Source organism: Ctenopharyngodon idella, chromosome 22, assembly GCF_019924925.1.
Source record: "Ctenopharyngodon idella isolate HZGC_01 chromosome 22, HZGC01, whole genome shotgun sequence".
In the NCBI taxonomy this organism is placed as follows: Eukaryota; Metazoa; Chordata; class Actinopteri; order Cypriniformes; family Xenocyprididae; genus Ctenopharyngodon; species Ctenopharyngodon idella.
In genome coordinates this window covers 18711587-18726417 of record NC_067241.1, presented here as the reverse complement: position 1 = coordinate 18726417, position 14831 = coordinate 18711587, and the positions used below count along the sequence as shown (strand labels likewise).

Here is a 14831-nt window from a genome sequence, read left to right as displayed (position 1 = left end):
TTCAGCTTTGAAAATCCTACCTGCTCGATCACCTGGAGGCTTAGATCCTTCAACCTCTTGCTTTAGTTCCATGGGAAGACCAGTCGGCCTTACTGTGGACTCAGCTGTAAGAACAAAATTCAACAGATGTTTAAATCTATGCCACATCTAACTTTATTACTCTCAAACACTAACATTGACGTAGTGTCTTACTTGGTTCTGAGGCTGTATTTCTGGCCCCATTCCCAGGGAGAGGAGGTCTCAGAATGCCCTGCGTATGTCTTTGGGGTGGAGGAGCAAGAAAGGCTCTCTTACTCTGATCGAGCAATGTCTTGCCAAAGAAAGCCTCCTGTAGGTATGCAGGAAACATGTCCTCCAACTTGCTCTTCTTTCTGCCCCTGCGCTTTTTGGCTTGCTCACCCTCTCCCTCTGCTGTCTTTGCCTCTGGGACATCGAGAGGTATATCAGGATGAGGTCCTACATGAATAAAAACTGACTGTTAAAATGACTGGAGTTATATGAAGATGTGTTGAATGCTTTAAGATTCCTAAAAGATGTTGGGGCTACAATGTATAAAAAAAAAAAAAAAAAAAAAAAAAAAAAAGGGGATTAAAAAAAAATAAATGTAAAAACAAATTTATACTGCCTCAAAAACACCAACAAATGTACATGGTGTACTATGTTTAACGTCACTAAATTAAAAAGTTAACTTTTTAATTTGATATTATAAAATTTTCATGTTGAAAAGTCCTTCAAAGAACAATTTATTCTGAGAAGACTGTCAGATGACTCTTACACATGCCAGGTTATGACCATAAAATGTTCAATGTTCATATTTCCTGAGTGTTCTGATGCAAGGCATATAGAATATATTTAATAAAAAGGAACTGAAAGACAGTTGCACCCACAGACATTTATGGCAAGGACATTAGCATTTTGTGATCACATCAGATAACAGCATAGTTTGTTGGAAAACTATACCAGAGTGCTTAAAACATTCCGAGACTGATCCAACAAAACCCAACAAACATTAGATGCTGGGGCAACGTCAATGCCAATTTGGACACACTCGCCTTCCTCAAGTTTCGTTTCAGCTGCTTGACCTTCAGGAACAGCATCACCAGAGGCAGACAGACTCCTCCTCATTCGTGTGTGACACTTTCTTTGCCGGACCATGAACCCTCCAATCCCTACAAGTGAAAAATCACTTTATTAACAATTTCTTTCATAGCACAGAACACTGATACAGCTAATAGGAAACAAAACGGCTAGTGACCTGGTCTGTATGGTTTCCGCTTTCTCTTCTTCCCGTCATCAGTCTCTTCTACTCCTCCTTTGAGAGTTTCACAGTCAGCCATGCCCTCTATACCTCCATCTGTCCCAGTTTCTCTGTCCACTCCTCCATCCCTGTCTGGGCTCCCTGGTGCTTCCAGCTTAGGCTCACATTCCATCGCTTCTGCACCTCCTATAGCAATTTCAGTTCTCAGTATTTGCATTCACAATCAATCAGCACACTGATTTATTAACAATGTTCCAGTAAAACAGCCTCAAGAGTTCTTTAGACACTGTACCAGCCTTCACTTGCAATAAAGATAAAAAAATAATTGGCCAACAGAGGATTAAAAATTATTCATCTTGGTAATAAACTGACCTTTCCCCTCATCACCATCTGCATCGCCTTCTTTTAGCTCATCAATACACATGGTGCCCAGTCGGGACCGGCGCTGCCTGCGCTTGTGCAGGGGTGACATGGAGATGCTTCGCAATAAAGACATGCCAGTCTCTGTTAGCCAGACACCCTCCAGACGATAAAACTGTGGCTCTGTGCAAGTGGATGGAGAAACACAGATAAAGTCAGATAAAAATAGCAAATGAATGAAAGCCAGACAACTAATTATCAAGCAGACACTTACCTGGTTCTTTCATTTTGAAAGCCGACATCATGGGAGACTCCACTACGAGAGATACATAAAGGTTATTTAGTGAAATAGATGTATTAATTTCTAATCAAAACGATCATGAAACTAACCGATAGGCCTGGGGACATATGGAGTGCAGGCTGTACAGGCAAAGCCTTCATCAGATGCTTGTTCAACCTCATCCTCAGTGTAAAGACTCTCACATACAGCATGAACCCATCTATGAAAGCAAAAAAAAAAATCTCTTATGCTCACTAAGGCTTTTACAGTGTGTATATATATAATTATATTTGTATGTGTATGTATATATTTATTCCTGTGATGACAGCTAAATTTTCAGCAGTTTTCAGTCCCACATGTTCCTTTAGTAATCTATCTAAAATGCTGATTTGGTGCTCAAAAAAATATCATCAATGTTGAAAACAGCTAGTTAATATTTTTGTGGAAACCATGATGCATTTGAGTGGTCGACCGATATTTGATTATTGATTTTTTTTTTTTTTTTTTTGATGGCCTATGCCGATATAGTTGTGTGCAAGGTGGCAGATGGCCAATCAATGTATATTATTTATAATTTATATTTATTTTACTTAATAAAAAATATATGAATTAAAAAAAGGAAGTATACATTTTAGTTAACAGGGCACTCAGTAATCTGGTAAGTCTGTGCACACTTTTTGTATACTTTCTATGTTTAACAGTTCTATCTGTTAATGTATTAGACACAACTGTTAAACAGAGACCAACTAATGAAGATGGACAATGGGAGCTCGGATTGTCCTTTATTAATATCATATATTGCAGTTATAACCTGTCACAGTGCTGACACTGCAGAAGCAGCTCCTCCTCCATGAAGTTCTCCCGACACACAGGACATGTTACCAGGCTGGCGCACGGGCCGCAGTGATTGTAGTTATTTTGCCACTCACAGTGGAACCCAGGGGAGCTAGCACCACACTGCATACAGCACACACACCTGAAGGGGGTAAATCAACGGTTCGGTTACAATATTTTCTCTTTGGGCTCCCAACTGGCACATATCACCACTGTACGGAGGTAATGACATACCATTTGCACTTCCAGCCTCCCTTGGGCACAGTCTGTAAGGGTGGGTCCAAGCAATAAGTGTGATAGCTGACATCACAGTCGTCACAAAGCAGCAATCGGGCAGGATCTGAAGCCTTCCCACACACCTCACACACAATGCACTCAAGACAACGCCAGCCTTTTCTTAACATCATCTTGGTGATCTATAGAGGAGAAATCCAAATAAAGAAATAATGAGGATCTGTGTATAATGAGGGTCACCATACAGAATAGAGTTTAAAGCTTACCTTGCTGTTCACACAGTATGGATGATAACATTGTGCACACTGAGCACAGGCTAAAAGCTGGCCCTCCACACCTTGTCCAAAACTACCACACACTACACACATGTCCTGTAACACACACACAAAAAAGAGACAAATCAAATTATTGTCACTTGTGACACTGAATTTTATAGGAAGTTGAAATAATAATGAAAGTTAGATTCGTACCTGCTGCAGGACAAACTTATCAGTGTTGGAGAAAAGTACCACAGTATTTTGCATGGTGTCATCTTCCTCCTCATCTTCTTCTTTGCTAAGTCCAGTGTCTGCAGTCATGCTTAGCTGTAAATATTAAAGATGCATTTAAATTTAACCTTTTTTTCATTTTAATTCCTTGTTTAGCACAAGAGGTAGTGGTTGTTTCAAGGATTTACAGTGCACTATGTTGGGATAGATGTCACAGTTGAAAAGTTGTATTTTCATTAAGGACACAAACACTTTTTACAAGTCAGCATCTCCTAATTATGAGAATTCTGACATGATGTAAGCACACTGTTAAACGGTTACAAAATATAGTTTAATGGCTAAATCAAAATTTTACTGTTTTAATGCCACATTAAAAATGAATAAAGATTAAGTAATCAGTGTTATTTTAGTACTATTTATATAAACTATTATAGTATTTATAAAAATTGAATTAGCTTTTAGTTTTCTTTTTTAATTTTAGCTTAAGTTAATTTTGTTATATGCTTTTGTCATTTGTTTTTAATTTTTAATTGTATTAAGCTTAAATTATTATTTCAGTTTTAGTAACTTTATTACTTAAGCATTTTAATACTTAAACTAATTTCGGTTAGTTATTTGTAATATTTATATTTTGTATTTTTTATTTCCATTAATGAAACTGATTTTTTAGTTAGTAACGGGTGTAATGTTTTTAGAATAATCCATATCACTACAAAAAAATACCTTATTTTAACCAGGGCACTAAAATGTTGCTGTACAATTCTAATGAACATAAGTTTACATTAAAGTGAAATATGCATTAAAACACTAGTAAAGGAAGAGCTTGCAGATGAAGTGAAGAGCTTACTATAAAGGCGTCAATGCAAGAGGCCATTGCTTTGAGACGTGACCGTCCACGACCTCTTCCACCACCGCTGCCGCCGCCACCACCACCACCTCGCGGCCGCCGTTTCCCTGGGAAACCACTGCCTCGTCCCTGAAGGATCAGAAGATAAATTTATGAGCATCAAACTTAACTACTCTTGGACTAGTGGAGAACCAAAATTCATTCAGAAAAAGTTTAGAGACTGACATCCACCTGCTTGACTCGTGAGCGTCCTGGAGAACCCCTACGCTTCACTTTCTCCCCATCGGGCTTCAGCGGATCAAAAGGCAACGAGTCCTCAGTTTCGGTGAGCAGCGAATCAGAACGGGTCCTGCCAGCTGGCACCAGGCTGAGTTCCATGGACAGCATCTGAGAGTCTGCCTCAGCCGGCGAGCCAAGGAAACCGCTGCTGCTCTCGTCACCATGGCTAATGTTTGATGTCTCATCGAGGACCAGCTCAGGCTTCATATCCTCTTGCATCTCCTTCCTGGACTGATCGTCTTCTCCCTGACTGTCATCTTTGAGGAGCGATTCCTCTAAGGATTCCTCCACCCCCTGCTCATCCTCCTCTTCCTCATCCTCAGACTGGCCCATTCTGTCATCAGTGTCAGATGCAGGGGGCATTTCCATCTGAGGAGCAGGTGGAGGAGTCCTGTCTATTGCCTCTTGCCGCGTCTCAGAACTCTCGTCCTCCAAGTCCATCGCAACTGGCTCTGCTTCTTCCAAAACAGGGAGTGTGATTTGAGAAGATTGAGAACACAGGCTTGTCGGAGGCTTTGTTTCAGTGGCCTCCACTGTACTGTCCAACTCTGTCTCTGTTTGAGGAGGCTCGTCTTGCCCTTGCGACTCCTGCCTTTCTACAGGAGTCTCGGATACATCAGGTTGGGCTTCCTCTATAGTGTCAGGGACAGGGCTGTCTGGGCTATCCTTCATAGGAGGGTCCTGAGTGTCCTCTGATTTCTCTTCAACGGCCTCTGTAACCACTGTTTCACTGGTGCTCTCCTCTTTTTGTTTTTCATCCATATCTATAGAAGACAACAAGCATAAGCTCTACAACCATTCAAAAATCTCTGAAATGCCTAATAGTCTGTGGCATGGATAACATTAAAGAGGACTTGTGGGAATGGCAAGGAATGTTTTGTGATAGTTTTGGTGTTACATTGTAGTTCCATATTGCAAAAAACATTACTGGTGTGCATCTTTAGACAAAACAATGGCACTGACATATTTTAAGATATTGCAGCGCAAGACTCTTTCACTTGAAACAGCTCAAACATGCCTTTTAGTCTGGGACTAGGTTTAAGCCTTGTCTGTGAAACTGGGGGAAAATGTATAATTTAATATTTTATAAAACATTTAACTATGCTACCATTAAAATAAAATAAAATGACCCATCACTTTTACATTAAAAATAAGCATATTCTGTGGAATAGCCAGTGTAAGTGTTTGAAAGTAAAAACCTCAACTATGGTTTTGAAACTTACTTGAAGGCGTAGCTAAAGGAGGCTTCTGCTCTGTAGAGACCTCACTGTGCACATTAGCCTCTGTGGAGCCCTCAGCACCTTCTGGCCGTTGTTCCTCCTCTATAATGCTTTCTTTCACTTCTGCCATTCCAACCACCTCAAGCTCTGTCCCTAAAATTAAACATCAGCTCAATATCCACATCTAATATCAGTCAATAATGTTCACAGAGAACAGAAACTAGGGCTGGGTATCACCAACTAACCCATGATACCACATACACATTGCTACGCAGAAAACGCACTGACCGCAAATCAGCATTCAGAACTGAATTAAAAGAAGCATTTTAAATTCCAGAATTTTCAATTTTACACATCAGATACACTACATTTTTTTTTTTTTTAAAGAAATGAATACTTTTAAGCAGCAAGAGTGTATTAAATTGATAGGATAACCAGCTAAATAAAATCTAATGGATGATTTACAGGAATACAGGCAAGAGGAATCAGTGTTTACACCACAAATGCAATTCTGACAACCTCTGAATGTAGTTTAAAAAAAAAAAACACTCATAAGAACCCTATTTAGTCCTTATCACATGAGGCTTGTTTTAAAGGGCCCTTTTAAAACAGTACATACCCAATTCCATTGGCACCTCCAAATCAGCTTTTTCATCTACATGTGTGGATGACACCTCAGACTCGATTGGAACCTCATCTGGGATTTCTTTGCAGAGCACACAGATGCATTTCTCCTCAGGAGGCCCTGACAGAGAGGCACAATCACTGTGTACCCATCTGCGGAAAACATCAAACAAGTTAAAAATATGCAAAGATACAAATGAAAGTCAGTTTGTTTGTTACTTCATGGCAAATACTGCTTCACACTAGTGAGTTTTTAAAGGTCACCTCCATTTTAGTAAACTGCTTCTTTGTACAGCACCAAATGCTCTGCTCTAAACAAGGAAGCAGCTCACCTGCCTGTTCTTTACGGCAGGAGGCAGACAAACTAACCTGTGGCAGATGGCACAGCAATGTTGGAGGGAGGCCGAGGGCTCCACGGCTTTACTGCACACGCCGCATACAGAGGTGCGCCTGCGCTGGCAGCCATCGCATACCGTGTAGCTCTCAAACCACTGTTCAGAGCCAGGAAGCTTCAGCCCTCGCATGCCACAGTCAATACACACACGGCACCGCTGAAACAGACATGCAAATGAGGTCAGCCAAACCAATAGAGTGATATTTCACTCACAAAAATCACATTTTCCTATTTGCCCAACATCTGTTCAAACTGATATCACCATCACACGCCACAATCACTTAAAGGGACACCATAAATGGAATTGCACACATTTTGAACCTCCTTAGAGGCAATTCACAAAGAATGCGTTTTTGTGGTTAAAAATGCGAGACGCAAGGCAGTGAAACAAAATGATTTGCATGCCGTAAAAACACACTAGAGACGTTGAACTTCCTTTAACTTGAGCGCCGAGATTTTAGAACGGCGTATCAAACGCAAGACGTTGCAAAGGCGTGACCGCAACAGTCAAAGGTGTCCATCGAGCGCATGTTTACATAGAAAAACGATGGAAACAGAGCACAGCGGAATTCAAAAAGGTGTTCTGTGTGAACAACCTCTAAAAAGTGCTTAGATGACATTTTATTTGAACTGGATAAACGTCTTTTGTGTTTCAACGACATGATGGTGAGTTAAATGATGAGGGGAACCTTGGCTGAAAAATTCAAGTGGTTTCTCCCACCAGTTTTGGGTATGAGAAAAGAGCAGAGCAACTATGTAAATAAACTGCACAGGTCTAATTTCTGCCTTAAATGGTGATAGATTAAGGGCATGTAAGAGTGAGTCATAAGTATAAGCTTACTTTGCACTTCCATGAATCAGGGGGAACAGAGTCCATGGCTGGCAGTAGACAGAAGGTGTGGTAGCCCTTGTCACAAGCATCGCAAACCAGCATCTTCGAATCCTCTCCTGGTTGCCTGTACGCCATTAACAAAAAAAATAAATAAATAATACACTTTTACCACAAAGTCTGTGTGAGCACCGATATAAATGTAGTTTCATGACATCAACTTAATGTAAAGATGCAAGAAGCATTCAAACATACCTGCAGGTCTGGCAAACCTTGCACTCGGGACACTGCCAGCCTGACCGCTGAAGTGGTGTAGCACTGATTTCTAGACAGGCGTCATGATAGTGCTGCCCACAGCCCGTACAGTATAGCAAACCCGACAGGTCTCCAACGGAGTCGCAGACTGCACACCGCGCCTCCTCTCCGGCTGCAAAACAAACAGTGTCAACTCAACAACCGTGAAGGTTACTTACTGATAATAAAGCACCTCTTCCGCTGCAATTCCGTACCAATCTCCTCCGCCTTGTCTATGTGCTCTGGACAGAGGAGCGCCAGCTGCTTCATGGACTGGAATGATCCACTCGCAGCCGAGCAGGGGAAGTGGTAGAACCGTGAGCAGCCTTCGGCCCGGCACCGGATGGTAGCGCCCATCCGTTTACAATAATCACATGGCTAAAGCAGAAACAGAAAAGCAAAGTAAAAGAAGGAAAAGTTAATTTGCCAGCCATAAAGCAATATTTATGAGGTTTAATGTTTTGATAAAGGAAGCTCTCGGCCTACCCGCTGTATCCCTGAGATGACTGCCTTATCCACGTTTATCAGCACCTCACCCTCAGTCTGTTCCACTCCTTCTGACCACACGGCACACCAGTGGTGAACCCAGCAGCTCCCTGTTTCATACGAAAGGATTTGCAATTATAACACTTGTGAGAAAAAAAAAAAAAAACATCTATGGACAAGGTTTGTAAGGGCTTTTTTTTTTCTTTTTAAATCTCATTTTGATCTTGATTATATAATAATTTATTTATTTTTCATAACTTGTTTTTATTATATTATCTGTAATTTTGTTAGAAGCATTGGTTTGAATGGGTTAAAAACTATAAATAAATCACTGTATGACAGTAAAACTGCTTTTATAAATAATATGAAACTGAATTGTTTGTTGTTTTTGTAAAGAATTTAATTTCAATGAAAAACATTTCTAAAACACCTGTTACATAAACACACAAATACACTACCGTTCAAAAGTTTGGGGTCAGTATGCTTTTTTGTTTATTTTATTTTTTTAGAAATTAATTGTTTTACTCAGCAAGGATGCAAATAGATCAAAAGTGACATTAAAGTAGGGCTGCACGATTATGTCAAAAATCATAATTGTTGATTATTCCCTTGAAATTGTAACTGAGATTATTAATTACAATTATCACAACTTACATTGAATGATGTTTTGAACAGCTTTATACCATTGTTTGAAGCAACTACGTGCCATATTTTTATATGAAAATATATATTTTATAAGAAATTATATAGCTAAGAAATAAAAAACTCTTCCTGGGAAACTTTTATTGCTTTTCTATAGCATTAAGCCTCAAATGTCAGCAATACATTGGTTTGGTTTCTTCTATAAATAAAAAAGTAAAAATATGAATGATATTATAATGTTATACTACAACTAAAAATAAAACAATGGGGGAAAAAAACCTTAGGATAAGCTGTAAAAAGAAAAAGAAAAACATCTTAAGCACACAGAATAATGTAAGTGGACTTTTTTTGTAATTGCGCTTTTGAACGATCATGTAATTGTGGCATCCGTAATTGTAATCACGATTAGAAGTTCGATTAATTGTGAAGACATTTATAATGGTTTCTTTTTCAAATAAATGCTGTTCTTTTCATCTAAGATTCCTGTGGGGGGGGGGGGAAATCCACAAAAAAAAAAATATTAAGCAGAACAACTGTCTTCAGTATTGATAATAATATGTTTCTTGAGCACCAAATAACAAAATATTTGTAAATTCAGCTTTGCTATCATAGGAATAAAACAACAAAAAAAGAAAAAAGTCAAAATATTGGTATTGAAATATACAGTTATTTTAACAATATTACTGTTTTACTGTATTTTTGATCAAATAAATGTAGCCTTTGTGAGCATAAGAGACTGCTTTCAAAAACATTAAAGAAAAATCATACTGACCCCAAACTTATGAATGATAGTGGGCATGTGAATGTTAATAAAAAAATAAAAAAAAGTTGTGCAAATGTAAAAATATCAGCAAGGGACGTATAAATCTGAACAACCAGTCCACCAAAAAAAAAAAAAAAAAAAAAACAATTCTGTATTGTTCAAAATAGTTGCAAATAGAAATGTTTAATGTAATTAGAAACTATGATATTTCACTCAAACATGGAGAAATGTGACAAATTTGGAAGAAACTACTGTCTCACTCCAGCATCCGAACATGACACTATGACTCAAACCATTTGATCTCCTTAGTATACCTTTGTCATCAAAGAAAGATGCCAGACAGGTGGATTCAGAGAATCCAATGGAAGACAGGTCATCGTTTCCAGCTGCTGGCAGAGAGGAGACAGAGGGCTCCAAGCTGGGCCGATCGGAAGAGGGTCCAAAACACCGGAGCTCCCGTTGACCATGCAGACTACGCTCCACACAGTTACACAGAGCACAGGCCCTGACAGTCTCCCTAAGAAAAACACCAACACAAAAAATATGATCAGCAACTTCAATTCAACAAAACAGCTCAGCGCAATCAAATGGGATACATTAATATTCAAATTCTAGTGTTATTTGACCTTGGCTGAGAGATCTATGGCTCTAAACGAGTGACTATTTTGTCTACACAACCTTTATTTAATGAAGATAGCCTTTTCCTATAAACCGAGCTATTCAAGCACGACCTACATTTTATGCAAAACAGTGCAAACAGCAATAGTTATAAAAGGCCTTACAATGATGAGCTGGAAGTGTCCACACTAGTGCCCGAGACGTCCTCTGCTGCAACAGGGGCACTCAGTTCCCCCTCAACTTGGACGCTCTCCTTTGCAGCGGTCCCATCATCAGCTGAGAGAAACATGGTAGCCGTAAGTTAATATAAATGTGCCCTTTAAAAAAAATCCCAGATAGGTAGCACTGTTTCCTCACAGGGAATTCAAGCAAAGGTCACGTGCTAGAGAGGATTCCCATTTAAAGATATCATTGCGGTGCAAGATTTAAGATTCATTTTTATACGCTTTGTTCGAAAGCTATCAACATTAATGCATTCACAAAACTCTGCATGAAAAAAAAAATTAGTGTAGGTAGTAAACAAACACTTATAAAAGGGTTTACATGCCCTTTAAAAGACACTTATGGCTAAAGAAATCATATTTTTCCTGATGATTACTAACCTGCAGTTTCTGAATCATTTTCTTCGCAGTTTGATTTCTGCTCGTCCATTCCTACTCCTGAAGAAGATCTCTATTGCAGAGATCTGAAACAGGACAGACAGATCATTTAAAAACAAAACGCAATGTAGAGCAGCATGCATGTACAAATCCAAGTTTTGCAATGATCCACAACCACAAAACCTCTGTGTCATTTTATTTAAGCTTCTAAAAGGCAATAAAGTAAAAGTTAGACTGGTTAACAGTTGGTAACCTCTCACACCATCCGATCAACTGCATTTGGGAATGTCTAGTCATTCCGCAAACACGTACTTAATGTGCATAATCCAGCAAAGTTCAAATTACTCCACACCTAAGTACGCAAACATTAGTGTATATAGAAAAACACAAAGCAGCTGATTAAATACAAACCATGAGGTGGATTCGCGTGTTCGGTGCATTTTCTCCGTTTTGGTTAACGCTGGTAGATAAACAACGGTTAGTGTGTTCGTTAAATTTGTCTGATCCTGCAGCTGCGTCGTTCTGCTCAGCTTACAGTAGTGCCTTGAAGCGGCTAACACGCTAGCATTCTGGCCGGGGTTAACAAACTCTCTGCAAAATAATCCGTTCGCCCATTATCAAACCAGGTATATACAGACACGTATACACAGCTCCGTTGCTTAGTGATGACCCGCGGTCAATAAAACTCTATAAATTCGTGCATAACTAAGATAACGTGTTACTTTCTTTATGTAAAACGACGCTAAAGGGAGAAACACAAAGAAAATACAACTTCCGTGTACCGCGCTTCCTGTGACACACATAACGAGGTCGGGCTAATACATGTGCAACGTTATTTTGTTCCGCCTGTTGCAAAGTGCATCACAGAGTAACTTTCTCTTCTTACACCCGTGTTTTTGTATTTTCTGTTACTTGTGTATACTATCTATCTATCTATCTATCTATCTAGTAAATAAATTCAGTAGTAGCCTGATATGTCACTTCATGTTGCTAGTTCAAAAGGAAATGCAATTCAGTTTCAAGGTTGCATAATGTGCTCAAGACTTCATGTATAAAAGAAAAAAAAGGAGGCAAAACGAAAGAGTCTGAAATACAATGTCCTGTCCTTGTCAGGACTCCTGCACGCACATCTCCTGATTTATATGCCTGTTTCCTCCCATGTTTAAAAAAAAAAAACAGATATGAAAAAAAAAACAGCAGATTGTAACAGTTTTAACATGAAAAAAAAAAGAATTGAAGTTATTTCAGGTTTCATTTAATTTTTTATTGTAGTGACATGTTTAGTGGCTTTTAATGAAGGGAATTAAAGGGATTTCATTGTAGGTGGACAGACTGCATGCATATGTATACAGATGGACAAAATCACTATATAGACTGTTTTAAAGATGTTTGATTAGTGGACATCCTAATCTAAAGCCTAAACTAGTAACACAAATTCTTCGGACAAGACACTTTTTAGGATAAGCATGACCTACTATGAATGTAAATGTTTGCATATATTAAAATAAAGTAATTGGAATTACATATCACATTAATCCTTAAAGGTTTAGTTCACCCAAAAATGAAAATTACCCCATGATTTACTCACCCTCAAGCCATCCTAGGTGTATATGACATTCTTCTTTCAGATGAATATAATCGGAGTTATATTAAACAATGTCCAGGGTAATCCATGCTTTATAATGGGAGTGGATGGTGGCCCAAATTCTAAAGACAGAAAAAATGCACTCATCCATTATAAAAGAAGTCCACACAGCTCCGGGAGGTTAATAAAGGTCTTCTGAAGCGAAGCGATGCGTTTGTGTAAGAAAAATATCCATGTTTAAAACTTTATAAACTGTAATCTCTAACTTCCGCTAGCTGTCATACGCGCGTTCACGAGAGAGTGGCTTGTGACGCAAGATGCATGAGCTCCGGTGAGAATATGCTAGTCTTGCGAGAACCAAGTTGCGTACAGCAAAGGAAATCCACATGAAGAAGCGAATTATTTGAGCTATACTCTACATTTTAATAGTGTTAAAATGCTGATTTCTTGTAAATATCCAGGTTGCTTCAACAAAGCTAAAGTCTTGAGATTACGTGCGCCGACATCAAAGGGAGATGCAGAGCGCTGTGCATGACTGGCTGCCGTTTCAAACCTGAATTGTTTGTTTGTATGTTTTGCTGCACTGATCGGATTACTGCTTTATTTGTATTTCTATATCACCATCGGATTACTGTGCTTTTCGGATTACTCCGATTCTAACTGTTGGTGCTTTGGTTTTGATTGTTGACTGCAGTTTTTACTGCCTGCATGTTTTGCCATCGGGCTGCTGCGAGCTCTCTACCCTGTTGCGTCTTCCACCCCTTTCGGCTCATCAGATGGGTGAGTTACCGCTCTCTCTATCAGTTGCGCGGTTTGTTTACTGCTTGTTATCTGGGTGTGTTGTCTCCCTCTTAGCCTGCTGTTATTGGTGATGTGATTGGCATTTACTGCGACAATCTAAACATGCCTCAGCCAACAGTTTTTCAGTTTGTTTTGCTGCTGCAGCCTCCTCCATCTCCCGGCATTCCTGGTCGGTATGCTCCAGTTCAAACAAATATGGCTGGGCAAAAAACAAAGTCTTCTCTTGGCTTATATTGAAATCCTCTGACATTTTTCTTAAGAAATCCTAGATTTGTACTTTTAATTCGTGACCGGTATTTTGTTTCACTCTCTTCTCTGCACTTACGTGTTCGTCACCGGAGCTCACGCTGCGCATGCGTCATAAGCTGGGACGCCACTCTCTCGTGAACGCGCATATGACAGTTAGTGGAAGCTAGAGATTACAGTTTATAAAGTTTGAAATATGGATATTTTTCTTACACAAACACATTGCTTCGCTTCAGAAGGCCTTTATTAACCCCCCGGCTGCCTGTGGACTTCTTTTATAATGGATGAGTGCATTTTTAGAATTTGGGCCACCATCCACTCCCATTATAAAGCATGGATTACCCTGGACATTATTTAATGTAACTCCGATTATATTTGTCTGAAAGAAGAATGTCATATACACCTAGAATGGCTTGAGGGTGAGTAAATCATGGGGTAATTTTCATTTTTGGGTGAACTATCCCTTTAAATTAACTTTTAGAGACGTAAAAAAAAAATTGAATGTTATGGAGGAAAAGCATAAATTTCGCGTTGTGTTGATATTCTGGTTTATCCAGATATGCTAGTGGGTTATTCAGGAAACTCAATTGCTCTTACGACCATGTTTTTCAATAACATAATAATAATAAAAAAAAACAAATCTTTAAACGTTTTTAACCTAATTTCTTTCCTCAGTCTGATCGATTTGTTTAGTTAAGGTGTTCGCATAAGGAACTGTGTACAGATACCTAATCCTGTACGCACTGCTTCCCCATTTTAACTTTCAACTGCGTAGCTAATTACAAAATATCGAACGTTTATTAGTACCATTCGCCCTACTGTTTTATTATTATTCATTATCGTTTGGCTGAATAGAATTAATTAAAAACACCCGATGCCTAAAATATTTACCACGCCACTTTGACAATCCCTGAACCTTTAACTTGGAATAAACTGTCAGGCTAAATCCTCACACACTAATTTGTTGACATGTTTCCCCAAGCAGTTTAAGTCCAAACACGCTAACTAACAACCACATTCACACATGCTACAGACAACACAGTTCTTTAACAAAATCCATTTTAAACTCTGTGCATCTGTTATAGCATTTTTAGTTGTTTTATACCGAGGCAAATATTAAAAAGTAGCCACACGTATTGCCTGTAAAACA

At 39.0% G+C, this 14831-nt stretch overlaps 1 protein-coding gene across 1 annotated transcript in view; it reads right to left on the bottom strand.

Annotated features, from left to right (window-relative positions):
* The window catches only part of kmt2d (lysine (K)-specific methyltransferase 2D), a 36010-nt gene that overhangs the window by 19936 nt on the left and 1243 nt on the right, over positions 1 to 14831 (bottom strand). The window contains exons 2-24 of the transcript XR_007927736.1: positions 11053 to 11135; positions 10615 to 10726; positions 10147 to 10349; positions 8428 to 8537; positions 8157 to 8319; positions 7903 to 8074; positions 7660 to 7774; positions 6794 to 6975; positions 6420 to 6577; positions 5804 to 5953; positions 4527 to 5344; positions 4302 to 4430; positions 3437 to 3550; positions 3233 to 3337; positions 2967 to 3148; positions 2710 to 2874; positions 2009 to 2118; positions 1893 to 1934; positions 1631 to 1801; positions 1256 to 1444; positions 1053 to 1169; positions 193 to 456; positions 21 to 104 (exon numbers count right to left, since the gene is read on the bottom strand). The gene's annotated coding sequence lies outside the window, so the exon portion shown is untranslated. The remainder of the gene's footprint in view (positions 1 to 20; positions 105 to 192; positions 457 to 1052; positions 1170 to 1255; positions 1445 to 1630; positions 1802 to 1892; positions 1935 to 2008; positions 2119 to 2709; positions 2875 to 2966; positions 3149 to 3232; positions 3338 to 3436; positions 3551 to 4301; positions 4431 to 4526; positions 5345 to 5803; positions 5954 to 6419; positions 6578 to 6793; positions 6976 to 7659; positions 7775 to 7902; positions 8075 to 8156; positions 8320 to 8427; positions 8538 to 10146; positions 10350 to 10614; positions 10727 to 11052; positions 11136 to 14831) is intronic.